This window comes from Callorhinus ursinus, unplaced genomic scaffold (genome assembly GCF_003265705.2).
Source record: "Callorhinus ursinus isolate GAN/ISIS: 27379988/994484 unplaced genomic scaffold, GSC_fseal_2.0 scaffold10, whole genome shotgun sequence".
In the NCBI taxonomy this organism is placed as follows: Eukaryota; Metazoa; Chordata; class Mammalia; order Carnivora; family Otariidae; genus Callorhinus; species Callorhinus ursinus.
Genome location: NW_027397072.1, coordinates 60028810 through 60055437, shown reverse-complemented (window position 1 = coordinate 60055437; position 26628 = coordinate 60028810). Strand labels below are relative to the sequence as shown.

Here is a 26628-nt window from a genome sequence, read left to right as displayed (position 1 = left end):
ATTTTTCTAGATATAATTTTACTGCTTTTGTGCTTCCTACATTTCTTACTCCTGCTTATGGTCTTTCCTTTCTATTCAAAGAGTCCCCTTAATATTTTTTTAAAAGATTTTTATTTTTAAGTAATCTTTACACCCAGTATGGGACTCAAACTCACAACCCCAAGATTAAGAGTTGCATGCTCCACCAACTGAGCCAGCCAGGTGCCCCCCTTAACATTTCTTGTAGGGCTGGTTCATTGGTGATGAGTTCCTTTAACTTTTGTTTGTCTTGGAAACTCTGTCTCTCCTATTCTGAATGATAGCCTTGTTGGATAGAGTATTCTTCATTTCACGTTTTTTTCTTTCAGTACTTTGAATATGTCGTGCCACTCTCCACTGGCCTGCAAAGTTTCTGTTTAAAAATCAGCTGATAAGTTTAAGGGTGTCTCTTTTATGTAACTGTATTCTTTTTCTCTTGCTGCTTTTAAAATTCTCTATCACTTTTTGTAACTTTTTAGTAACTGTGTGTCTTGGTGTGGACCTCTTTGGTTTGAATTTATTGGGGGCTCTCTGTCCCTACTGGATCAAGATTTCTAGATTTCTCTCTTGTTCTCCAGGTTAGGGATGTTTTCAGGTATTATTTCTTCAAATAAATCCTCTTAACTTTTTTCTCTTTTCTCCTTCTGGGATCTGTCATGGGAACGTTACCATACTCAATGGTGTTGCTGAGTTCCCGTAGGCTGTTTTCATTTTTTATTACTCCTGTTCAGTTTGAGTGCTTTCAGTTACTGTCCTTTAGATCACTGATCCATTTTTCTGTTTCCTCTAGTCTACTATTCATTCCATCTAGTGTATTTTTTTAAATTTCATTTATTTATCTCTGATTGGTTCTTTTTTATGTTTTCTGTCCCTTTGTTGAGGGTCTCACTGAAGTCCTCCACTCCACTCTTTTCACCAGTCCACTGAGTATCTTTATGACCATTACTTTACATTCTCTATCAGGCGCATTACTCATCTCTGTTTTGTTTAGCTCTTTTGTTGCAATTTTGTTCTGTTCTTTCATTTGGGACATATTCCCCTGGCTCCTCAATTTGTCTACCTCTTTGTGTCTGTTTCTGTGTTTTAGGAAATTCAGCTATGTCTCCTGCTTTTGAAAATTTGGCCTTATGAAGAATAGGTCCTGTAGTAATCTGCAGTGCAATGTCCCCTGTTTATCACAACCTGGCACTTCAGGGGGTGTCTCCTATGTGTGTTGCATGCTCCCTACTGTTGTGGCTGAGCCGGATTTGCGTTCAGTCCAGTCATCTGCGATGGCTCTTTTTGCCTGTGGTGGGCAGGGTTTGGTCCCTGTATTGTTAGTGGGCCAGTCTGGAGCTGCCTTGGGTTTGAGTTGAGTCATGCTAGGCATTTGCCATAGACATAGTAGCACTGAACTGCAGGGTAGTTTTCCTGTGTTGTTCCCTGAGAAGCTTCCATTGGTAGGCGGGGCCTGCAGATGTCTGCCCCAGCCTGCTGCCAGGGCTGCAGTCAGACTAGTGCTTTGTGGTTATCTTCCCCTCTCCCCAGGGCAGGAGTCACTTTGGAGTGGTGCTGGCCCCTGTCTGGGCTGCTTGCACACTGCCCAGCTTGTCGCACCACTTTGGATGTGCTCTCGCCCGGGATGTATTGGAGGGAGCTGCTCTTCGGGAGAATGCAGGGCAGGGGGTTTGCTTCCAGGAAAGTCCCTGCGGGTCTGCTATAGGAGGGGGCCTGCAGCCGCCAGGGAAATACCCGCAGCCAGCTGGGTTAGAGGGGGCAGATGCACAGAAGTGTGTGGGGTTGTATGCAGTGTTTGTTAGTAAGGTAGGTGGGGATTGTTGGTGCTATGCTGTTTCCTGCAGGTGTTTGTGTAGCTAGCCTTGAGGGTGGGGCAGGGAAATGACACCTGCCAGCCCTTTTGTTCTTGGGAGAATTCTCCCAAGGATCCCTGCCGCTCCAGCACACACTCTTGAGATTAGTAAACAAATCTCCCTCTTGTGTAACCCAGGTGTTTTTCACACTACTGCTTCTAAACGGTGTCTCAGCAGTGCTGTTTGCTGTGCTGTGTCTTTAATGGTGAAGACTCAGTTTCCTTTACCCTCCTGGCTCTCCTAGAGCACTGATTTTTAAAGCTCCAGGTGTTAAGTCCCACTGATTGTAAGAACTTGCAAAGTAAGCCTCTCTGGTTTTTGAAGCCACATGTTATGGTTATTCATTTTCCCAATGCCAGTTCCCTGTGCCTGGGATGCCTGGGGTGTGTTTCTGCTCCTTTTCCCTATGTGCCTCTCATGTCCCTCACTCCTGCAGACAGTCCCACGGGTCCATTTTGCTCCCTGACTATATCCTTGCCTTTCCTACTCTCTTCAGTATGGCCTCTTCTCTACATTTAGCTGTGGAGAGTGTTCTACCAGTCTTTTGGTCCTTTTCTGGGTTACTTATACTGAGGTGGGTGTAATCTAGTTGTATCCATGGGACAAGGTAAACTTAGGATCCTTCTACTTGGCTATCTTCCAGAGAATTGTTTTTGTTCTTCATCTCATTCTCCATCCCGTTTCTGTTCTCCAAGTGCGGTGAGGCCATCGCATGGCTGTGAACATGTATTTAAGACCTTTATTTTTAAAATGTTTTTAAAAGATTTTATTTAAGAGAGAGAGAATGAGCAGGGGGGAGGGCAGAGGGAGAGAGAAGCAGACTCCCTGTTGAGGAGGGAGCCCAATGTGGGGCTTTATCCCAGGACCCCGGGATCATGACCTGACCTAAAGGCAGACGCTTAACCAACTGAACCACCCAGGTGCCCCAGTATTTAAGACCTTTGAGAGAACACAGCACACCAGGGAGAATATACAATGATGACTGTCAGGAGGATAATACCAAGAGACTGAAGTATACTCTTTAATCATGACCCCCATGAACCAGACTAGTTGATATGAAATAAATAAAAGAATGTGACAAGTGAGTTTTTTGTTGATTTCTTATATTTGTATGACACCAAAGGTGCTTAAGTCCTGGTATAGCAAGAGGGTTTTGTTATGGTACAGACTCCTCTTTGTTCAGCCAAAAGGCAATCTAAAACAATTCAGTTATTTAATACCACCTCGGCCAGGGAGTCTAGGGATTTTTATTGTATGTTTGTGTCCTTAGGAGTAGATTCAGTGATGGTTGTCAGAGTGAAGTAGCATTATCTTCTTGTGCATTAACAGAGTAGAGAAAGCAAGTAGTAGAACAGCAAATGACATACAGTTTCATATTGGTAATGAAGATCTTGATCTGTTTTATTGGGAGAGCTTTGCTTCTGGAGAGGAACCTATCCAGTCAATTTTAATTTTAGATCTCCAGTTAGTTACAGTTCTGATAGTTTGGAGGAACCCTTTGTGATTGGGAGATGTGAACCCAATGTTCAAGGTCCTGAAGTTAGGGCTGCTGTCTGGGTAGTGACCAGGTATGGTCCCCTCTAATGAGGTTTGAGGGCAGTCTTTGTTTTTAGTGATTTCAAGTCAGAGGATGGGAGAAAATTGGAAACATTAGTTTGGAGAGCTGTAGCCAGATATGACAGGACACTGGAAGAATTCAGGGTCCAGTCCAGTTTATAGGTAGATAGCAGAGCCTCAAAGACAATGAACAGGACCAGAACCTAATACCCACAAGGGTGTGCTATAGTTTTCCGTTGAAATATATTTTTTCTCTGTATTGTTACCCCCCCTTTGTATCAGAGGTAATAAAAAAGTAAGACTCATTTGTTTGCAAAATAAGTCTAGTCTCTATTTGTCCTGATTGTTTACATGAGTGTAGTAAGAATGAAAATTGACCACAAAGGTTTTTTTTAATTAGCTTTGCTCTAACTTTTCATAAGGAATCCTGGATTGGACTTTGAAGGAGCCTCGTGAGGCTAGGAAGACAAGCCAAAGACTCATCATCTGTCATTGTCTAGAATACCTACAGATTTAAGTGAATTCCTCTCTTCTTGGGGTCCCCAAAATATCCTGATGTTATTGGGGATGCCAGGAAGTGACCTTTCTTACTAAACTTGGAAACCAAGTAGTCTAAGCAAGGTACCACACAGTTTTTCAAGGGGCTTTATTGGTTCCATAAAGTCAACATCAGTTTCTTAAAAATGTTTGGACATATCTGATTTTATGAACATCATTATCAAAGATAACATTCCAGTCAAAGCCTTGGTAATATAACCAATATTTCTGATTGTGTCCTCTTACAAGGAAAATAGATTTTCCTTGCACTTATGCAAATAACTGTATTGCCATTAAAATAAGAGTAAGTTTCCAAATTCTGGAGGGATCAGGTATGGAGGAAAAGTAAATGTTTCAATTCTGTTCACAGAGATATACTTTACCAAATCGCTTTATGTCATAAATAGCTTAAGAGGAAAGAAAGAAAGGTTTTTTTAAACTTGGAAAATCAAAGCATTAAAGAGCTGGTAATGTTTCAAACAGAAAGTCATTAAATTGTAATCATCCTTTTCACTTCATTCACTCTCTTGTTATTCTAATTGAACCCAGTTTTTCCATTAGAATTATAGAAATTATTACCCAGTTTAGTGGTATGATCTTAAAGTTATCAGAAACCTGTATTCTAGGGTACTTGTCAGTCTTTTCTATAAATTTTTCTGAAGATTAAGTACTTTTGCAAATGCGTCAAAATGAAACAGTAACTGTAAATGACAAAAAGGCTTATGAAACTGGCCATCGTTAAAGATCTGATGAGAGTTTATTTGATAAGGAAATTTATTTCTGTTACATACAACAATTTAAGATAATTGGATAAGGAGGATATTGACAATGTCTATGATCTTCAATTTCTGGAATACCTATACATATATCCATATATATACAACAGTGCCTCCCAACTAATTTAACATGGCAAGTAAACCTAATTAATTTAACATCTCCCTTTTCCAAGGTGAGAGAAATTCTTTGAGATTTTCTAGGGACCCTCTGGGAAATCTTAAAGTTAGTTTGAGGTCAGGAAGACTCTATTTAGAATTTGATTTGGGAAGTTGTCAACAGTGTTAAAAGGTTTGAGCATTTGATTAAATATGATCATAGATCATTATGAAATAATTATCTGTTTAGGGACACCTGGGTGGCTCAGTTGATTAAGCATCTGCCCTCGACTCAGGTCATGATCCCAGGGTTCTGGGATCGAGCCCCTCATCAGGCTCCTTGCTCAGCAGGGAGCCTACTTCTCCCTCTGTCTGCTGTTCCCCTGCTTGTGCTCTCTCTCTCTCTCTCTGACAAATAAATGAATCAAATCCTAAAAAAAAAAAGAAAGAAAAAAAGAAAATTCTTTAAAAAAGTAATTATCTTTTAACTAAAGTGACAATAGATTTTAACCAACTGAGCCACCCAGGCGCTCAAGTGACAATAGATTTTAAAGGCAAAGATAGAAGGTTACAAAACTTTGCTTTTTTAATGTTGAGAAGACTCCATTTTTCCAAGTGATCAAAGATCTGATAAAGACAACATGAAGCATAGGAAATTAACTTGGTAAGACACAAAATCTTTGCTTTCTAGGCATTACCCAAAAGGTAAAGAAATACCTCTTAAAATCTCTTATCAAGAGCAGACCAATAGTCCAAGAAAACTTTGTCCTTTTACAGAGAGAAAACCAAATTCTAATTTTGCACTAATGTACAAAATTCATTAAAACTCATTCTCTAAAAACTCAGAGAAATTCTTCTCAGTCTTGGCCATCTTGACCACAGATAAATTTCTTTACCAAGATTCCTTCTCCACCAACTTTCTACAACTTTCTTTTATATCCGTTTGGGTTGTGGCCTATATTTTTTCCTTTCTCATTCTGTAACATGCAGTCATTCTACTTTAGGACAAAATTACTCTGTTTTCCCTTAACCAAAATATGTCCTTTGTAACTTTCTTTATCCCAAATACTTATTCTATTCTCTCTTTTTTTTAAAAAAGATTTTATTTATTTATTTGACAGAGAGACAGTGAGAGAGGGAACACAAGCAGGTGGAGTGGGAGAGGAAGAAGCAGGCTTCCCTGGGATTATGACCTGAGCCAAAGGCAGACACTTAAAAACTGAGCCACCCAGGTGCCCCTATTCTACTTTTTTTTTTTTTTTAAGATTTTATTTAGTTGACAGAGAGAGACACAGCAAGAGAGGGAACATAAGCAGGGGGAGTGGGAGAGGGAGAAGCAGGCTTCCCGCCGAGCAGGGAGCCCGATGTGGGGCTCAATCCCAGGACCCTGGGACCATGACCTGAGCCAAAGGCAGACGCTTAATGGCTGAGCCAGCCAGGTGCCCCCCATTCTACTTTCTTTATCAACTTTTCGTACATAGTTGTTTCCTTTCACCCTTATTATTTCCAGTAGTTTTAATTACATATATTAATTAAGATCTTAACTCTTAGAAACCTTAATTTCTAGTGAAAACTTAAGAAGCAAGCATTTGTGGAGTATGTTATACAAAGCAGTCTGTTTTGTATTTTTTTAAATTTTTAAATACAAATTTTTAAATACATTTCATAGTTTCTAGAAGTATATCTTCCTCATAGTAACTTTTTCAGTGTAGCATATGACATATTTACTAATAGACCCAAATATTTTTAGTTCCTCAATAATGAGCCAAAAGTAGATAGGCCTATGTTCAGTAATTAATGTTTAAGTATTTTATCTTATTTGAAAATAATCTAGATAGTCAATAAGTTTTTATCACAACTTGATTTGGTATAACTTTAAGGTTTCAAGTTATCAAAAAGATTTTGGAAACTCTTTTTAAGTGGACATACTATAAAACATAATTGTTGAAAATTTCATTTATAAATTTTTGTCTTATATCTTTTTAATGTAATTTATTCTTAAGTTATGTTTAACTTAATCATGAAAGTTTTATCAGATATTAAACAGCTAGCCATCTTCTTAAGTTGTGTTTCTTTGCTTACAAATTCTGTAACAGAGATAGCATGGACTTATTAAATTTTTAGTAAACCCAGATAGAATAAAAATTGTATGTCTATGTTATATTTAATGTTGATAAGCCTAAAGATATGCCTGTTTTAATTAAGCCAACAAACATAAACTAGCCTTTATTTACCAAAGATTATCCTAGATCATATGAACTTGAAAAACATTTGGGTTTCTATATTTCTGAGACAATACTTAATATAAGCACTTATTTTTCTTTAAGCTAGTTAAATAGAGCTCTTTTATAAATTAATTTTGGCAGTACCATTTGGAGGTAGAAAAATGCACATATCTATAACATACATACATAGGCATACATAAACATACAGACATATGCAGATATTTTATAGCTTTATTTTAAAATTTTAAGTAGTTTCTAAAAGAACAGTTGGATCCAAATTGTGTTTCTGGCAGATGAAATAAGATTACCTGCTCAGATGGCTTAAGCTTTTTACTGTTATTCGTAGAGAAGACTTTTAACAGTTTTCATTCACCTAGTTTCCAGATGGCTTCCTTTTTGTCCTGATAAGAATGATCTCCCTGAAGTTTGCATTTCAGAGAGATGGCTTTTGGTTCGTACAGAAGACCAGGTAGAATACTTACATCTCAATGGCACAGGGAAAGATTGTAAGTTTTCTCCAAAAAGGAGTTTTGTTTACAATGGCCAGATCTTTTACAGTATCTGTAAGCATTTTAAGATGAATAGGGGAGGTTTGGGATTGAGAAAAACAATAGGTGGGTTTTGAATTGCTTCTAGAGTTGGATTTCTGTTCTTATAAAGATATGATTTGTAAGACAAGAGCAGTTGTTTTTAATTCTTCAAAGAATTGGGTTGCAACCTGAGTGATATCATGGGGCTCACCCACTCACCCAACTACATTATCTTTAATTTGCTTCTTTAGATTTGGGAGATTTCCAAAATATGGAATTCAAAAGATTCCACTGTGCATTTTATCTTAGGAGAGAAGGTCTAAAACAAAAGTTTCTATCAGTATCTGAATATCAGTTTCCAGTTTGGCCACTTCTGCCCATAGAGCTCATTAAAAATCTTTTCAAATATCTTACTGTCAAATTTTGGCCAAACAAAATATTCCTATAGTACTGAACTCTTCTTAAAAAATTATTATTTTCCTCTTTTTCTTTTAGACTACAGGCATCCCTGTCCTGTGACTCAAAACCAAAACTAATAAGCCTTTTATGGCCTAACCATGGACGCAAGAGGTGTCCCCAAAGAGGATACAAAAGATGCAGCCCTCCCAAGATCCAGAACCATTTCCAAAGATAACTAAAACAAAGAAAGACTTAGAGAGTTCCTATGAGAGCTGGGAGTAGTTGAGAGGTTACTAGCTGCAGTTGTGTTGCTTCCATCTGGTCAGATTCTTGGGGCCCCTCCAACTCTGTGGTTAAGCTTCCTGCACATACAAGAATTGCTGGCCTACATGCCCAGACATGTGGAAAGTTAAGCCAAGTTCACAGGACACAAAACAAGACAAACAAGAAAGTAACTGTGGTTCCCCAGTAGGAAAGGATTGATAAATAATGAGTACCCCCAAACTGAATTCACAAAGTATGCATTTGGAAAGGAAGGGACAATGAAATATACCTTCCTCTCTTTGACTGGTCACTGTAGACAGAAATCGAGAGAGCTTCTTTTCTAAGAGTTCTTACCCTTTTCTGGCTTCTGCCAGTTTTCCCAGGATCTCATTTGCAAGCTCCAGAGTGACTAGGGTGTCTTGGTAGGTCCTATACTGGTCATCAGAATATATAGAGGAAGAAAAATAATCTCTCTACCCTGGCTGAGACCCTTTTATTTCTAGGGTACCTCATACATGAATAAATTTATCTAGGTTAAAAGTTTTCCACTCTGGCCACTGTAATTCAAGATTATCTTTGGTAAAGTTAACCCACTTGTTCAGAAAAACACAGGTCTCAGCCTCTAATTTTTATACATACAGTTAGCTGGAGTCCCAGGTAGAAGAGATCTTAGACTCTTTGGACTCAGAGGAACTTGTTTTCTCTCTTTCTCTCTTTTTTTCCTTAAAATAAAATTTTATTTTCCTGAGGCCTCATACTGGACCTAGTCTTGTTTATTAGAACTCTACAATGTGACTCTGGACCCAGTCTGGACAAAGAAATGCTCTAATAGAGTCTGAGAGGTCAAAACACAAAAGCTGTGGAACTCAAATATCCTAGAGGGACTTCTTTAGGACTTCCAGATTCAGGGAGAAAGCAATGAGCATATCGGCTCAGTGGGTACTTAACACTGTTTCATTGCTCATCGCTCACTGAGACCATCAGTGGTCTCTCTTACCCAAACTGTTAAAAGATAAACTGAGGCATATTAAAAATTTTAAGAGTTTGAGCAGAAATTGCTTAGAAGCAGGCAGCAATTCATTACATTGGTTTTATTAAAATCATGAAGACTGGTTCATATTATATTGCAGATGGAAAAATATAGCCCCTAAACACCATTTATGACAATTTTGGTGAAAGATTAACTATCCACAATTTCTTTTTTTATTTTTTATATTTTTAAAGATTTATTATTTGAGAACGTGCATTTATTTTAGAAAGTGGGGGGCATGAGTAGGGGCAGAGGGAGAGAAAGAAGCAGACTCTCCGCTGAGCAGGAAGCCTGAAACTGGGCTCAGTCCTTGGATTCTGGGATCATGACCTGAGCCAAAGACAGATGGTTAACCAACTGAGGCACCCAGGCACCCCTGCCTACCCACAGTTTCATCATTCTACCAAAGCAGTATTTTTAAAGATTTTATTTATTTTTTAAATTTATTTATTTATTATAGAGAGATAGAGTAGGGGGAGGAGCAGAGGTAGAGGGACGAGCAGACTCCTTGCTGAGCGCAGAGCCCAATGCAGGACTTGATCCCATGACTCTGAGGTCATGACCTGAGCTGAAATCGGGAGTTGGACACTTAACCAACTGAGCCACCCAGGCACTCGTCTACCAAAGAAGTTTACGTTGTAATAATTCTTTCTAGTCTTTGTTTACATGTTAACATTAATTTTTATGTAGTAGCAGTCATAATATATGAATTGTAATCTGATTTTTTTGTTTTTTAAAGATTTTATTTATTTATTTGACAGAGACACACAGAGAGAAAGGGAACACAGGCAGGAGGAGTGGGAGAGGGAGAAGTAGGCTTTCCCACAGAGCAGGGAGCCCGATGTGGGGCTCAATCCCAGGACCCTGGGATCATGACCTGAGCCAAAGGCCGACACTTAACGACTGAGCCACCCAGGCGCCCATGTAATCTGATTTTTAAAAATATTTATTTAGAGAGAGAGAGTGCACGCGAGAGAGCGTGTATGGGGCTTAGGAGCAGAGGGAGAGGAGAGAGAAACTTAAGTAGACTCCATGCTGAGCACAAAGCCCAACTCAGGGATCCATCTCATGATGTGACCTAAAACCAAGAGCTGGATGCTTGACTGACTGTGCCACCCAAGCACCCCCTAATCTGGTTTTTATACTAAAATGCAGAGTTCCAGCTTAGATTTTTCTGAGGACAGACCTTATTTTTGTTATCCGGCTGTCAGAATATTATGTTAGAAATTAAATAATTTTTTGGTTTAGAAATACCTTTTTCATGTTTCTCTTAGCGTTAGTAATTATTTTTATTGACCATTTTACATTTTATTGTACTCATATTTTATTGTTTAGTACATGTTTGAATTATGTCTAGAATTTCTAATGGATAATCTTTCAGTTAGTGTTTTTATACGTTGTTTTTGCTTCTGTTGAATTATGTATTTGGTTTATTTGTTAGGAATGGGTTATTAGATGAAAGCTCATGAACATATTGTGTTTTTATTGAGGTTTTTCCACTTTATAAATAACTCACTGTACTGGCTTTACTGTTTTTGGTCAATATTGTTAAAAAAAATTTTTGTGTGTGTGGGGTTTTTGTTCATTTAGTGTTATAGGATATCTTAAGATTTCGTAAATCTATGATGGGGTTCAGGACATGCTACCCCAAAATATGGCATGTTGGCATATTGATTATTTTAAGCTAAAGGAGATTGAGAAAAGGCAGAGCAGGAAGGTCACTCTGACCTCTCCCTTGCTCTTCTTCCCTGAAACAGGCCATTAACCTTCATGTGACAGGTGCCCACTCTAAACCCAGAGGAAAGGAGCATTCTTATATCCAAAGACAAAGGGATGCCAAAAAGAATCCTGACAAACAGGCCTTGCTAAGTTTCCAACAGTTTAGTGCAATTACTTCTTACTCCTTAACATACCATATTCCTCCATGAATGTCCACTCTTCATCAAACCTAATATAAAAGGACACAGGTGTAACTGTTCTCTTTCTTTGGGCCTTCATTTTCTCTTCTTTTTTTTTTTTTGCAGGGGGAAGGGGCCTTCATTTTCTTGTGAAGCCTCCAATGTCACGTAAAACTTATGTTAAATAAATTTGTGCTTTTTTCTTCTGAATCTTTTTTTTTTTTAAGTTTAATTTTCATATCCAGCCAGGGAACCTCAGAGGGTTGAGGAAAACGTTTTCCTCCCATATTAGTGCTTTTGTCTTAATACTGCTGAATATTGTTTCCCCAAGTGTTTATATTTGTATATTCTCTCATGTGAATTGTCTTTTCATATCCTTCCCCAAGAGTATTGAAATCTTTTTTTTTTTTTTAAAGGCTTTATTTATTTATTTGGCAGAGAGCGACACAGCAAGAGAGGGAACACAAGCAGGGGGAGCAGGAGAGGGAGAAGCAGGCTTCCTGTGGAGCAGGAGGCCCGACATGGGGCTCAATCCCAGGACCCTGGGATCACGACCCGAGCCGAAGGCAGATGCTTAACGACTGAGCCACCCAGGTGCCCCTAGAATATTGAAATCTTAAAGTCTTACATTAAAATGGTGATATTAACTTTTTTTTTTAACTTATAAAGACTCTCAGGAAAGGAAATGATGCTAGGACAAGGAAGAGATGTATGATACATTGGAAATCTTTTATATATAGGCTATAGAAAATAAGTATGAGTATTGGAAAAAGAAAATTTTTATTTGTAGGAAATAATGCATGATTAATAAGAATAAGGCAAGGCAATTAATATTTTTTGAAACCCTGGTTTGGTTGAACCTTAGGGCAGACACTATAAATGTTATTTAATTCTTATAGCACTTCAAGCTTGATATTTCTGTTTTACAGATGAGGAAACTGAGATTTAAGCAGCTTTTTTTAGGTTACACAAAGTTGTTCATAAAAACACTATTAGTGAATTGGTTAATTTCTTCATGGCTGAAAAATATTACCCATAATCTATACACTTTGAATCTAGAAACGCATGGCTTTTAGTTGTAAGAAATCTAATTTCCTTCACACCATTTTTTTTTCTTTTCTAACTTTAGAACTCAGGATTAGGCCTTCTTGCCAGATTCCTTTCATGTTCTTAATCTTTTTTTTCTCCTATCTTTTTATGTCTTTGCCTTTTTCAACCACTTTCTGAAAATTTTCTCAACTGTCCTCTTTTGAATTTTCTATTTCTGCTATTTAATTGATTTCCAGGAATTTTTAGTTGTTCTTAATGTTCCTTAAAAAAAAAGTTAGCATTTGTTATGTGGGCAGTTCCTTGTGTATTTCTGATAATGTTAATAGGCCATTTTTTGAATTTCAAAAAGTTTCCTGAATTTCCTATTTTTTGAATTCCTGTTTTCTCTGTTTATTTTGATCTCTGTCTTTCATGTGAGATGCTTTCCTCAAATACTTGGCATGTCTTTACTAGTGCTAATATTTAAGAGTGATGCATTAAAAGATTGACTGGAAGCCTTGTGAGTATGAGTAGGGCTTATATCCTACTGAACTTAGTTATAAGGTGCTCATGTATGTACCCTCCAGTCAGTATCTATAAGTCCATTCTTTTTTTAAAAAATATTTTATTTAATTATATGAGGGAGGAAGGGAGAGAGACAGAGGGAGGGAGAGAGAGAACGAGCAGAGGGGAGTGGCGGAGGGAGAGGGAGAAACAGGTCCCCGCTGAGCAGGGAACCTGATGTGGGACTTGATCCCAGGACCCTGGGATCATGACCTGAGCTGAAGGCAGACGCTTAACTGACTGAGCCACCCAGAGCCCCTTCCCCCCTTTTTAAGATTTTTATTTTATTTATTATTTTTTTATAGTTATCTCTCCACCCAGTGTGGAGCTTGAACTCACAACCCTGAGATCAAGAGTCACATGCTTCACCAACCTGAGCCAGCCAGGTGTCCCTCTATAAATCCATTCTTTTGGTCAGGTTGTTCTGTAGAGAAGAATCTTCCAATACTCCAGAAGTCTAACTGTCAGTTTTCTTGGTGCCTGCTGTATAATGAAGTATTTGGTTGGTCATTGATCTTAGTTCTTGGGAGAGAGGCTTTAAATCCTGAAACTTCTGGAGTGATAGGAGTGTTTTTGTTATTAATAGTAGGCCTCTCAGACGAGACTTGATAGTTTTTGCTATCAAGGTGACTCATAGTGAGCTCCTAGATGTTTATGCTGAGATGACTCCAGATGGGCTTTTAACTCCAGAAAGACCAATCACTTGGTTAGAGGGTTAGGGCTTTGACCCACATGATATTGGCCCCACCTCCAGGGAGGAGAGGGGGGGTTGGAGATTGAGTTAAATCAAATGGCCAGTGATTTAATCAACCATGCCTTTGTAATGAAACCCTAATAAAAACTCTGGGCTTTTTATTCTAGGGTGGGTTTTCCTGACAAACAGTACTCTGTGTGGGGGCACCTAGGTGGCTCACTTGGTTAGGCATCTGACTTTAGCTCGGGTAGTGATCTTGGGGTCCTGGAATCGGGGCCCATGTCAGTCTCCTTGCTCAGCGTGGAGTCTGCTTCTCTTCCTTCTCCCTCTGCCCCTGCCCCTGCCCCTACTTATGCTTGCTTTCTCTCAAATAAAAATGAAATCTTAAAAAAAAAAAAAAGAAAAAACCCTATACTGTGTGTGTATTATACATTGATGTGCCAGGAGGGTGGTGCATCTTGACCGTCTTGGGAGAAGACATGGAAACTTTGCATTTGGGACTCTCTTAGACCCTGCTCTATGCATCTCTTATTTCAGCCAGTCTTGATTTTATGTCCTTTCTTTATATAGTAAAACTCTAAAGTATAGTGCTTTTCTGAGTTCTGTGACTTGTTTTGCTTAATTATTGAACTTAAGGGGCTAGTGGGAATCCCCAAATGTATAGTCAGTTGGTATGCAGTACAGGTGGCTTGGAATCCTCCAGCTGCATGGCTGGTGTCTGAAGTTGTGTCCTTGTGAAGCATTGTGCCATTGTGAAGTTTGGCCTACCCTGGCTAGTTTGTGTCACAACTGTGTTGCAAAGTCAGTGAGGGAAGGAAGCTGGGCACCCCATCATTCAGTATGTAGAATTACACTTCATCTCTCAGTTTTCAGAGTGAATCCCTTGCCTTGAGATGTGCCTGGAGTCCTTGAGTCCAGAGCCCTCTGGATCACTCTGTAGAATGGAAACTCATAGTCTTCCACCAGGGGTTTGTTGATGGGGTGCTGGCTAGGTTAAGTACCCATTATTACTTGAGTTTTCTGCTTTCAGCTAGTTGTTTTAGAGTGTTTGAGATGTAAATAAATGTTCTGTTAGAATAGCAGGTGGCTAAGTGTATTTACTTTGCTGTAGGTGACTATAATTAAAAATTCTGAAATGATTATGATTATGTTTTTATTAATATGGAAACAAACATTGAAATAAATTTCATGTAAAACTGTTCTGAAATATTTTTTCTTCCATTTCTGTAATTTCAAGGTGACAATTATAAGTATCTTATTTAATGGAGAAGACTATTTGTATTAGTAGTTTGATTTGTCTGCTAGGTCTAACTACCAAGTGAGACTGTTTCCAAAACCAGAGCTAAAACTATTTCAACACAGAAAATCACAGATATATGATCTGTAGGCCTTCCACTAGGCTGTAAACATAGTTTGAGCAAGTATTTTAACATGGTGTCAAGCATTATGGACCCTTAGTAAATAGCTGGTGATCAGTTGATCAATTCTGAATAAAGTTTATGAAGTCTTGTATATGACCAAGAAAGATCTTAAAAAGCCAGGTGGAGAATTTTCAGTATTTTGTTAATTTTTTACCTTAAAAAAACTTGACTAAGAATTTTCAGGCATACAAAAAGGTAGATAAATTGCTGATAATGAAGTATTAAAGACTTGATTTCATTAAGGAAGCAAGTAAATTCCGTAAAACTGCCCTAAAAATGCCAGGAAGTTGACTAGGTTTGCCTAATAGCTAAGCATACCTCCTAAAATACATGATTAAAATTTCTATCTGAGGGGCGCCTGGTTGGCTCAGGCAGTTAAGCGTCTGCCTTTGGCTCAGGTCATGATCCCAGGTCCTGGGATCGAGCCCCACATCGGGCTCCCTGCTCACTGGGGACTCTGCTTCTCCCTCAGCCTCTCCCCCTGCTCATGCTCTCTCTGTTTCTCTCAAATAAATAAATAAAAATCTTTGAAAAAAAAATTTCTATCTGAGCAGAGACCAACTGCTGCATATCAAAACCTTCCCAATTGCTTAAGGTTGTTTTGAAATTGTGGATGTTCAGTCTTTAGATGTCGTGAGTGTTCTATTACATGCTATGTGAATGTATTTAACCAGATTCCACACTCCAATACACTGTATACTTTTATTTTTTCTCATTCCCGCCTAGCTCTCATCACCATTTGGGCTTGGTTAAATGTTAAATGGTCTCCCTTTATGGAACATTAGAGCAGCCAGTAAACTGTAAAGTTTTGTACAGTATCTTTTAATAGTCACATAAGTCATTCAGCTTTAAAATGTGTCCTGAGTTGCTGTTGGTGAGTCTGTCATTGGCCACATTTTTGTTTTATGAAACCAAATTAGTTTCTTGTCTTTTTTTTTTTTTAAAGACTTTATTTATTTATTTGGCAGAGAGAGAGAGCACGCACAAGCACAGCAGGGGCAGTGGCAGGCAGAGGGAGAGGGAGAAGCAGGCTCCCCGCTGAGCAGGGAGCCTGATGTGGGGCTTGATCCCAGAGCCGAAGGCAGACACTTAACCAAGTGAGCCACCCAGGTGCCCCTGTTTCTTCGTTTTTAATGTGTAAATTTGTTAAATTACCTTGCAGAATTTGGCAGTAATTCCCAACAGAAGCACCTAGCCAGTTGTACATTAAACTTCTTAATGGGACATATGAATTTGTCTTTGAAATATGATTTAACTTCTGTTTTTAGTTCTGTCAAATTAAACAAGGTTGGACTTTGTGTACCAAGGCTCCAGTAATTTCCCAGGGTGTAGAGACACCAGATGAACAGAGACTTTATTACACAGATGGCAACAAATAGGACTAAATACACAGATTGGTGAGGAATGAATTTGTCTATCCACTCCATAGCTCATTTTTTGCTGCAGTTTCCTTTTATTGGCAATTTTCTTTTCTTTTTTTTTTTTTTTTAAAGGTTTTATTTATTTGAGAGTGAGAGAGCACAAGCAGGGGGAGTGGCAGAGGCAAAGAAAGAAGCCGGCTCCCCGCTGAGCAGGGAGCTTGACATGGGGCTCCATCCCAAGACCCTGGGATCATGACCCGAGTCAAAAGCAGATGTTTAACCGACTGATACTGGCAATTTTCAGTTGATGAATTGTTTAAGTTGAGAAATTCTAAATGATTATAGCTATTTTTTTTCCTATAAGAAGAACCAGGGATAGACTAAAAATATTTTCCTTTCTTCTCAGTAAAGAGTAATAGCATTTTACTCTTTTCTTATTTTTTTCCAACTTGTCCATAGCCAGCACCTTATTTACTTTGTGGTATCATGGTACCTTTTTTCCTTTGTTCAAAAGTAACCAGAGGGGTTTTTTTTGTTTGTTTTTTTGTTTTGTTTTTTGAGAGAATCTTAAGCAGGTTCCATGCTCAGTGCAGAGCCTGACGCAGGGCTGGATCTCATGAGCCTGAGATCATGACCTGAGCCGAAATCAAGAGTTGGACACTTAACTGACTGAACCACCCATGCACCCCCAGGATTTTTATTGTAAGTGGAAATGGGTTCAATCAGCTATTAGTTGATGAAGTCTTATACAAATAGTTTTACTTTAAAATGCAGCTGAGCTAAATTGCAAAGACAGTAGAATCTTCCAGTATGTTTATTCTCAGTACAATGCTTCTTTAAATTTTTTTATTGAGTTATAATTGACATAAAACATTATATTGGTTTTAAGTGTACAGCATAATGATTCAACATTTATATTCATTACATAATGATCACCACCATAAATCTAGTTACTGTCACCATATAAAGTTTAACTTTTATTATTTACTGTATTGAGAACTTTGAAGAATGCTCTACAATATTATTGACTATATTCACCATGGTGTACATTGCATCCCATGACTTATTTTGTAAGTGAAATTTTGTACCTCTTGACCTCCTTCATCTGTTTCACCTACTCCCCAACCAATATTCTGTTCTCCATTTCTGTGATTTTTGTTTTATTTTGTTCATTTTTTTCTTTAAGATTCCACATACAAGTGAAATCATGATATTTGTTTTTCATTGTTTGACATATTTCACTTAGTGTAATTCCCTCAAAGTCCATCCATGTCTCAAATGGCAAGATTTCACTTTTTTCTTTTATGGGTGAGTAGTATTCCTGTGTTCGTTCTCTCTCTCTCACACACACACCCCACATCTTCTTTATCCATTCATCCATCAGTGGACACCATATTTTGACTATTGTAAATAATGTTGTGATGAACATAGAGGTACATATATCTTTTTGAATTAGTGTTTTAATTTTTATCAGATAAAAACCCAGAAGTGGAAGTGCTGGATTGTGTGATGGCTCTATTTTTAACTTTTTGAGGAACCTTCGTACTGTTTTCCATGGTGGCTGTAACAATTTACATTCCCACTAATAGTGCACAAGGGTCTCCTGTTCTCCACATCCTTGACAACATTAGTTTTTTCTTGTCTTTTTAATAGTCATTCTGACAGGAGTAAGGTGATAACTTCATAATGGCTTTGATTTTCATTTCCCTCCTGATTAGTGATATTGACCATATTGTTCATTGTATGTCTTCTTTGGAAAAAATGTGTTAGATCCTTGGCCCAGTTTTTTATTCAGTTGTTGTATTCTTTTTGTATAAGAGTTTCTTATATATTTTGGCTATTAATCCCTTATCAAGCTATATCTTTTACAAATATTTTCTCCCATTCATAGGTTGGCTTATTATTTTGTTGATCATTTCCTCTGTTCTGCAGAAGCTTTTTAGTTTGATGTAGTCCCATTTGTTTGTTTGTTTACTTATTTAAGATTTTATTTACTTACTTTAGAGAGAGAAAACGTATGCATGCAAGAGTGGAGGGAGGGGCAGAGGGGGAGAGAGAGGGGCAAGCAAACTTTGTGCTGAGCGCAGAGACTAATGTGGGGCTCAATCTCATAACCCTGAGATCATGACCTGAGCTGAAATCAGGTCAGATGCTTAACTGACTGAGCTACCCAGGCACCCCACCCCACTTGTTTATTTCTGTTTTTGTCTTCACTTTTGTAGTCAGATCCAAAAATTCATTGCCAAGACTGATGTCAGGTAGTTTACCACCTATGTGTTCTTCTGGGAGTATTACGATTTCAGGTCTTACATTCAAGTCCTCAATCCATTTTGAGTTAATTTCTGTGTATGGTGTATGGTAGTGGTGTAGTTTCAGTTTTGGGTGTGGCTGTCCAGTTTTCCTAGCACCATTTATTGAAGAGACTGTCATTTTCCTACTGTGTACTCTTGCCTCCTTTGTCATAATACATGGGTTTATTTCTGGCTTCTCTATTCTGTTCTACTGATCTGTTTCTGTTTTTATGCCAATACTATACTGTTTTGGTTACTATAGTTTTGTAATATAGTTTAAAATCAGGAAGCATGATTTGTACTTTCTCAAATTGCTTTGGCTAAGTCTTTTGTGGTTATATACATTTTTAGCATTTTTTTTCTAATTCTGTGAAAGATGCCTTTAGTATTTTAATGGGGATTGCTTTGAATCTGTATAATGTTTTGGGTAACATGGATGTTTTAACCCTATTAATTCTTCCAATCCATGAGCACAGAAGATTTTTCCATTTCTTTGGGTCTTCTTCAATTTCTTTCATCAGTGACTTACAGTTTTCATTTTACAGGTCTTTCACCTTAGCTAAATTTGTTCCTAGGTATTTTATTCTTTTTGAGTAATTGTAAATGGGATTGTTTTCTTCATTTCTCTTTCTGATATTTTGTTGTTAGTGTATAGAAGCACAACTGATTTTATAGTTTGATTTTGTATCCTGCCACTTCATTGAATTTATTTATTAGTTCAAACAGTCTCTTGTTGGTGTCTTTAAGGTTTTCTCTATATAAAATTATGTCTTCCACAAATAGTGACCATTTTACTTCTTCCTTTCCACTTTGGATGTTGTTTGTTTCTTTTTCTTACCTAATTGCTCTGGCAAGGATTTCCAATACTATGTTGAGTAAAAGTGGGGAGAGGGCATCCTTTTCTTATTTCTGATCTTAGAGAAAAAGCTTTTAGCTTTTCACTGTTGAGTATGATGTTAGTTGTGGGCTTGTCATATTATGTTGAGGTATGTTCTCATTATCCACTTTGTTGAGAATTTTTATAAATAGATGCTGAATTTTTTGAAATGCTTTTTCTGTACCTATTGAGATGATAATATGATTTTTATTCTTCATTCTGTTAATGTGTTATGTCATGTTGATTGATTTGCAAATATTGAACCATTCTTGCATCGCAGGAATAAATCCCACTTGATCATATGTATGATTTTTTAAATGTAATGTTGAATTTGGTTTATAAATATTTTTTTGAGGATTTTTGCATTTGTTTTCATCAGGGATATTGGCCTGTAATTTTCTTTTTTGTGATATCCTTGTCTGGTTTTGGTATCAAGATAATGCTGGCCTTGTAAAATAAGTACTGAAGTGTTCCTTCCTCTTCAGTTTTTTGGAGGAGTTTGAGAAGAAAACATATTTAATCTTTTTTTTTAAAGATTTTTATTTATTTATTTGACAGAGAGAGACACAGTGAGAGAGGGAACACAAGCAAGGGGAGTGGGAGAGGGAGAAGCAGGCTTCCCTCAGAGCAGGGAGCCCGATGCAGGGCTTGATCCCAGGACCCTGGGATCATGACCTGAGCCGAAGGCAGACACTTAACGAATGAGCCACCCAGGCGCCCCATATTTAATCTTCTTTAAATGTTGGGTGGAAATCACTAGTGAAGCTGTCTGGTCCTAAACTTTTGTTTGTTTGAGAGTTTTTTGATTACTAATTTAATCTCCTTACTAGTAATCAGTCTTTTTAGATTTTTCTATTTATTCCTTATTCAGGGTGATTTCATTTATTTATTTAATTTAAAAATATTTATTGGGTCGCCTGGGTGGCTCAGTCGTTAAGCGTCTGCCTTCAGCTCAGGTCATGATCCCGGGGTCCTGGGATTGAGCCCTGCATCAGGCTCCCTGCTCCGTGGGAAGCCTGCTTCTCCCTCTCCCACTCCCCCTGCTGTGTTCCCTCTCTTGCTGTGTCTCTCTCTGTCAAATAAATAAAATTTTTTAAAAAAAATATTTATTTATTTTAATCAGTAACCATTTATTTTATTTTTTTTAGTTTCTTTTTAAATTTAAATTTAATTAATTAACATATAATGTATTATTAGTTTCAGAGGTAGAGGTCAGTGATTCATCAGTCTTTTTTGTTTTTTTAAGATTTTATTTATTTGTTTGACACAGAGAGAGAGAGAAAGAGAGCACAAGCAGGGGGAGCAGAAGAGGGAGAAGCAGGCTCCTCACTGAGCAGGGAGCCCGATATGGGGCTTGATTTCAGGACCCTGGGATTATGACTTGAGCCAAAGGCAGTCATTTAACCAACTGAGCCACCCAGGTGCCCCAGTGATTCATCAGTCTTATATAATACCCAATGCTCATTACATCATATACCCTCCTTAATGTCCATTATAAAATGATTTATTTATTTGGGGGGTGCTGTGGGGAGAAGCAGAGAGAAAGGGACAGAGAAACTCAAGCAGACTCCATGATGAGTGTGGAGCCTGACTCAGGGCTCAGTCTCATGACCTGATCAGGACCTGAACTGAAACCAAGAGTTGGATGCCCAACCAACTTCGCTATCCAGGCACCCCTATTCAGGATGTTTTTAGGAATTTACCTGTCTTTTTTAGTGTGTCCAGTTTGTTGCCATGTAATTGTTCACAGTAGTCTCTTAAGATCCTTTTTATTTCTGTGGTATGTGTTGTAACTTCTTTCATTTCTAATTTTATTTGAGCCTTCTCCCCCCCTTTTTTTTTCTTGCTAAGTCTAGCTAAGGGTTTGTCAATTTTCTTTTCAAAGAACAAGTTCTTAGTATCATTCATCTTTTCTATTGTTTTTTTTAAGCCTTTGTTTCATCTCTGACCTTTTTTTCCCCTTCTACTAACTTTGGAGTTTGTTTATTCTTTTTGTTTCTTTTTTTTTTTTAAAGATTTATTTATTTGAGAGAGCGAGAATGAGAGAGAGAGAGTACATGAGAGGGGGGAGGGTCAGAGGGAGAAGCAGGCTCCTTGCTGAGCAGGGAGCCTGATATGGGACTCGATCCCGGAACTCCGGGATCATGACCTGAGCTGAAGGCAGTCGCTTAACCAACTGAGCCACCCAGGCGCCCTGTTTCTTCTTTTTCTAGTTCCTTTAGGTGTAAAATATAGATTGTTTGAGATTTTTCTTGTTTCTTGAGGTAGGCCTGTATTGCTATGAACTTCCCTCTTAGAACTGCTCTTGCTGCATCCCATAGATTTTGGTATGTTGTATTTCCATTTGTCTTTAGGGATTTTTATCCCTTTTGGTTTCTTTTTTGATCTAATAGTTGTTTAGTAGCATATTGTTTAATCTCCACACATTTGTGTTTTTTCCAATTTTCTTTTTGTAGTTAATTTCACATTTCGTACCTTTCTGGTTAGAAAAGAAACTTGATATGATTTCAATCTTCTTAAATTTGTTGTGACTTGTATTGTGGTCTAACATGTGCTCTGTCCTGGAAAATGTTCCATGTGCACTTGAGAAGAGTGTGTGTTCTGCTGCTTTTATTTTATTTTATTATTTTATTTTATTTTTTAAAGTTCTGTATTTATTTAAAGTAAGCTCAGTTCCCAATGTGGGGCTTGAACTCACAACCCTGAGATCAAGAGTCACGTGCTCTACTGACTGAGCCAGCCACTGATCCCCTATTCTGCTGCTTTTATTTTATTTTTTTAAAGATTCATTTACTTATTTTAGAGAGAGAGAGAGTGCGCACAAGAGAGCGGGGGAGGGGCACAGGGAGAAGAGGGAGAGACTATCCAGCAGAGCTTGAAGCAGGGCTTGATCTCATGACTCTGAGATCATGACCTGAGCCAAAACCAGAGCGGGGGAGGGGCACAGGGAGAAAAGAGGGAGAGACTATCCAGCAGAACTTGAAGCAGGGCTTGATCTCATGACGCTGAGATCATGACCTGAACCAAAACCAGAGCGGGGGAGGGGCACAGGGAGAAAAGAGGGAGAGACTATCCAGCAGAGCTTGAAGCAGGGCTTGATCTCATGACTCTGAGATCATGACCTGAGCCAAAACCAAGTCGGATGCTCAACCAGCTGAGCCACCCAGGTGCCCCTGTTCTGCTTTTAGATGGAATGTTCTATATATATCTATTTAAAGTCCATTTGGTCTAGTGTGTTGTTTAAGGCTGATGTTTTCTTACTGATGTTTTAGTCTGGCTGATCTATCTGTTGATATAAGTGGAGTGTTAAAGTCCTCTACAGTTATTGTATTGCTGTTAGTTTGTCTCTTTAGACCTGTTAATTTTTGTATTATACATTTTAGTGCTCCTATGTTGGGTTCATATATATTTACAAATGTTATATCTTCTTATTGAATTGATCGCTTTATCATTATGTAATGTACTTCTTTGTTCTAAAGTCTATTTTGTCTCATTTGAGTGTGGCTACACCAGCTTTCTTTTTATTTTTGTTTGCATAGAATATTATTTTACATCCCTTCTCTTTCAGTCTGTGTGTGTCCTTACATCTGAAGTGACTCTCTTGTATGCAGCATATAAAAAAGTTTTTTAATCCATTCATCCACTCTATGTCTTTTGATTGGCAGATTTAGTCCATTTACATTTAAAATAATTATTCATAGTATGTACTTATTGCCAATTTGTTCATTGTTTCCTGGACAATTTTGTAGTCCTCTCTGTTCCTTTCTTCTTATTTTGCTTTCTTTCCCTCGTGGTTTGATGACTTTCTTTCTTTTTTTAAAGATTTATTCTTCAGCTCTGTGACTTCTGTTTGGTACTTTCTTACATTTTCTGTCACTTTGTAAAAGTTCTCACTGTGTTAGTCCATTCTTCTCCCAAGTTTTGTGAGCATCTTTATAACCATTACTTTGAATTCTTTATCAGGTAAGTTACTTCTCTCCATTTTCTTAAGGTCTGTTTCTGAGGTTTTATCTTTTCTTTCATTTAGAACATATTCTTTGTTTCCTCAGTTTGTTTGATTCTGTGTTTCTGTGTATTAGACAAAACAGCTACCCCTGCCTTTCTTGGTGGAGTGAACTTTTATAGATGATGAACGTTATTGTTCAACCTTTCCCTTGCTCTTGAACCTTTGTCGTTTTCTAAGCAGCATGATTTGTTCTGGATAGGTCCCCATTGTTGAGGGTGTTCCAGGGGGATCTGTCAGTATTCCAACAGGAGGGATCTTATTTAGCACCTAATTTCAGGCTGATAAGAAACCAGACCCTAAGGCAGCAGCCTGAGAATATATACTGTCTTGTGGGGCCATAATTGTAAACCTTGCTGGCCTTTAGACCAGAAGATCTGGAGGTGTCCCCTGGGAGATAGTTGCAAAAATCAGGCTTCCAGATATGTGTATAATCTTTTTGGGAGGTATTGTTGAGCTGTAGTGAGGCCAGGGGAGTATGCAAAGATGGTGTCTCCTGTCTTACATTCTCTGAGAGGACCTCAGTAGTTTCTAGAATGTGTGGCAGACTTGAACCTGCTCAGACTGAAGCGCTGAACTAGTGCTTCAGGAAGACTGGGGGCCTTTTTCTCAGGAAGAATGGGGGTATGTTTTTGTTTGCTGTTTATACAGTGCCCTGGACACCACCAAGAACTGTTTGATTACTGCAGTCCTGTGGAGCCCACAAACACAAATCCCCTTGGCCACCAAGGCCAGATGATCAAGGGGTGTCCCCTCTGTGGATTACATGTGCCTGTCGGCTTTAGTGGAGTAGGTGGAGAGCATAGGGAGTAGGGCAAGCTCACTGGCTTTAGCAGGGTAGAAGGAAAATACCTTGACTACATGCCCACCAGCTTCAGTGATACATCGGGAAGAGTGCCTTGTCTGTGCCCCTGCCAGCTTTAGGGCTTTAGCAAGGCAGTGGGAGAATGCCATGACTACTTACTTGCACTTTGTCAACCCCAGTCAGGGAATGGGGCAGTGCTGCAACCACCTGCACTCACTGGCTTTAGCAAGGGTGTGGGAGAATGCCATGACCATTTGTGCTTGCTGGTCCCAACCAGGGAGCAGGGGAGTGCTGCAGCTGCCCAAGCTCACTGGCTTTAAACAGGGGAGTGGAAGAATGCCATGACAGTTGGGGCCCACTGGCGCCTGCCAGGGATCTGGAAAGTGCTGCACCCTTTTGCTCCCACTGGCCTTAGCAAGGTAGTGGGATGGTGCCGCATCAGCGCGTACCCACTTGTCCCAGCAGGACAGAGGGAGAATGCAAAAATGACATCCTCCAGCACTTCTGTCTCTAAAGAGAGTTATCAGCTTTATCCTGTCTCTCCAGCAGATGCTTTAAGATTAGCAAATGAATCTTCTTCACATATCATCTAGGCATTTTTCAAACTGCTAACTAGTCTTCAGTTATTTTTCACAGGGAATTGTTCCATATGTAGATATAGATTTGGTGTGTCTGTGGGAGGAGCTAAGCTTAGGACCTTCTTTCACCACCATCTTGGACCATCTTGGACTGACCCTTCCCTTCCTGCGCCAGCTCCCACCCCGGCCCCGACCAATCTTAGTGCTTCTTAAATAATGTACATTAAGGACAAGTTTTGTGTGTGTGTGTGTGTGTGTGTGTGTGTGTGTGTGTACATGTGTGTGTTGTTTTTAAACATTTTTAAATTTCTCACCAAAAATACATAAAATTATAAGCTCTAGTTATTTTATTAGATTAATTGGCACAAAATTCATAAAATTACCATCACATTAGCACAAAAGTTATAAATGTTTATTATCCGTTTCTATAATCACATCAGAGAAGACTGGTAATGAAGTTTGTGGGCTGGCATTGGTTTGCCAGTTGCACGTTGGGCATCATTGCTCTAGATATTCTGGCAAATTGGGAAAGCCAAGGATGCTTTTCGTTAACACAGTAGATTGAATGCTCTTCAAGGGCAGGTTCATATGTTATTTATCTTATTTGAGAGCTTAGGACTGGCCCTGATAGGTGGTGGACACTCAGTGATAGTGATTATACGGTGATAACCAAGAGATGTCATAAAACCGAATGGGCTAATACAAAGTCTGCAAATATTCAAAACTGAATTGTGGAATAATAATTTAGGAGGGTTTCCATATCAGATTATCATCTTTTTCTTCAGGGATAAAATAGGCTTTAAAAAAATGTTGGGGGTACCTGGGTGGCTCAGTCAGTTAAGTGGCTGGCTCTTGATTTCAGCTCAGGTCATGATCTCAGGGTTGTGAGCTCAAGCCCCACGTGGGGTTCTGTGCTGGGCATGGAGCCTGCTTAAGATTCTCTCTCTCCTTCTCCCTCTCCCCGCTCTAAAAAATTCTAATAAAGTATATTCAGTTCTGAATGGCATCTGGGAGCCAGCTGTCATTACTGGCTTTTAAACATCTTGCTCTACTTTAAAAAATTGATGTTAGAGATAGTGCCTAGGAGGGAATAAAACCTAGGAGATTTAGTAATTTGAGCCATTTCAAATTACCATTTCTGTAAGTCAAAAACCATTGAATACTAATAATTTTATATAGCTCAGTCTATAGATATAGCAGCATGGAACATTAATATTTGGGGGGTACCCAGAGATTGTTTAACACCATCCCTTTTGTTTAATTTTATGGAAACTGAAGCCAAGAGAAATATGCTTGAAGCCACAAAACCTTTTTCTAATTAACTATTAAGAGCAATAAATCAGATTTCACTAATTTACTGAAGGTAAAGGACAAAACTGAGTTGCTTTTCTTTTGGACTGTTTTTACTTAAGTTTTGGACCAGGTTCTACTTAAAATAACAGCATAAACAATTTCAAGGGAAGGACTTAGTTTTTTAAAACAAGAAAATTTTCGGGGTGCCTGGGTGGCTCAGTAAGTTAAGTGTTTGCCTTGGGTTCAGGTCATGATCCTGGGGTCCTGGTTTCGAGCCCATTGTGGACTCCCTGCTCGGCAGGGAGTCAGCTTCTCCCTCTGTCCCACCCCCTGCCCGTGCTCTCTCTCTCTCTCTCAAATAAATAAATAAAATCTTTAAAAAAAAAAGTAAAACAATTTTCAAGAGCTTTAGAAAATGCTAATTTTTAAACTTTTTTAGACAGTTTTACTTGCTTTAGCTCATTATATAAATTTTATTTCAGGAGATTATAGAAATGCAACTACGTACTTTTTACCTGATATTTGGTCTTTT

At 38.4% G+C, this 26628-nt stretch overlaps 1 protein-coding gene across 4 annotated transcripts in view; it reads left to right on the top strand.

The window, feature by feature from the left end:
* The window catches only part of COMMD1 (copper metabolism domain containing 1), a 200196-nt gene that overhangs the window by 55835 nt on the left and 117733 nt on the right, over positions 1-26628 (top strand). The gene's annotated exons all lie outside the window — the stretch shown is intronic.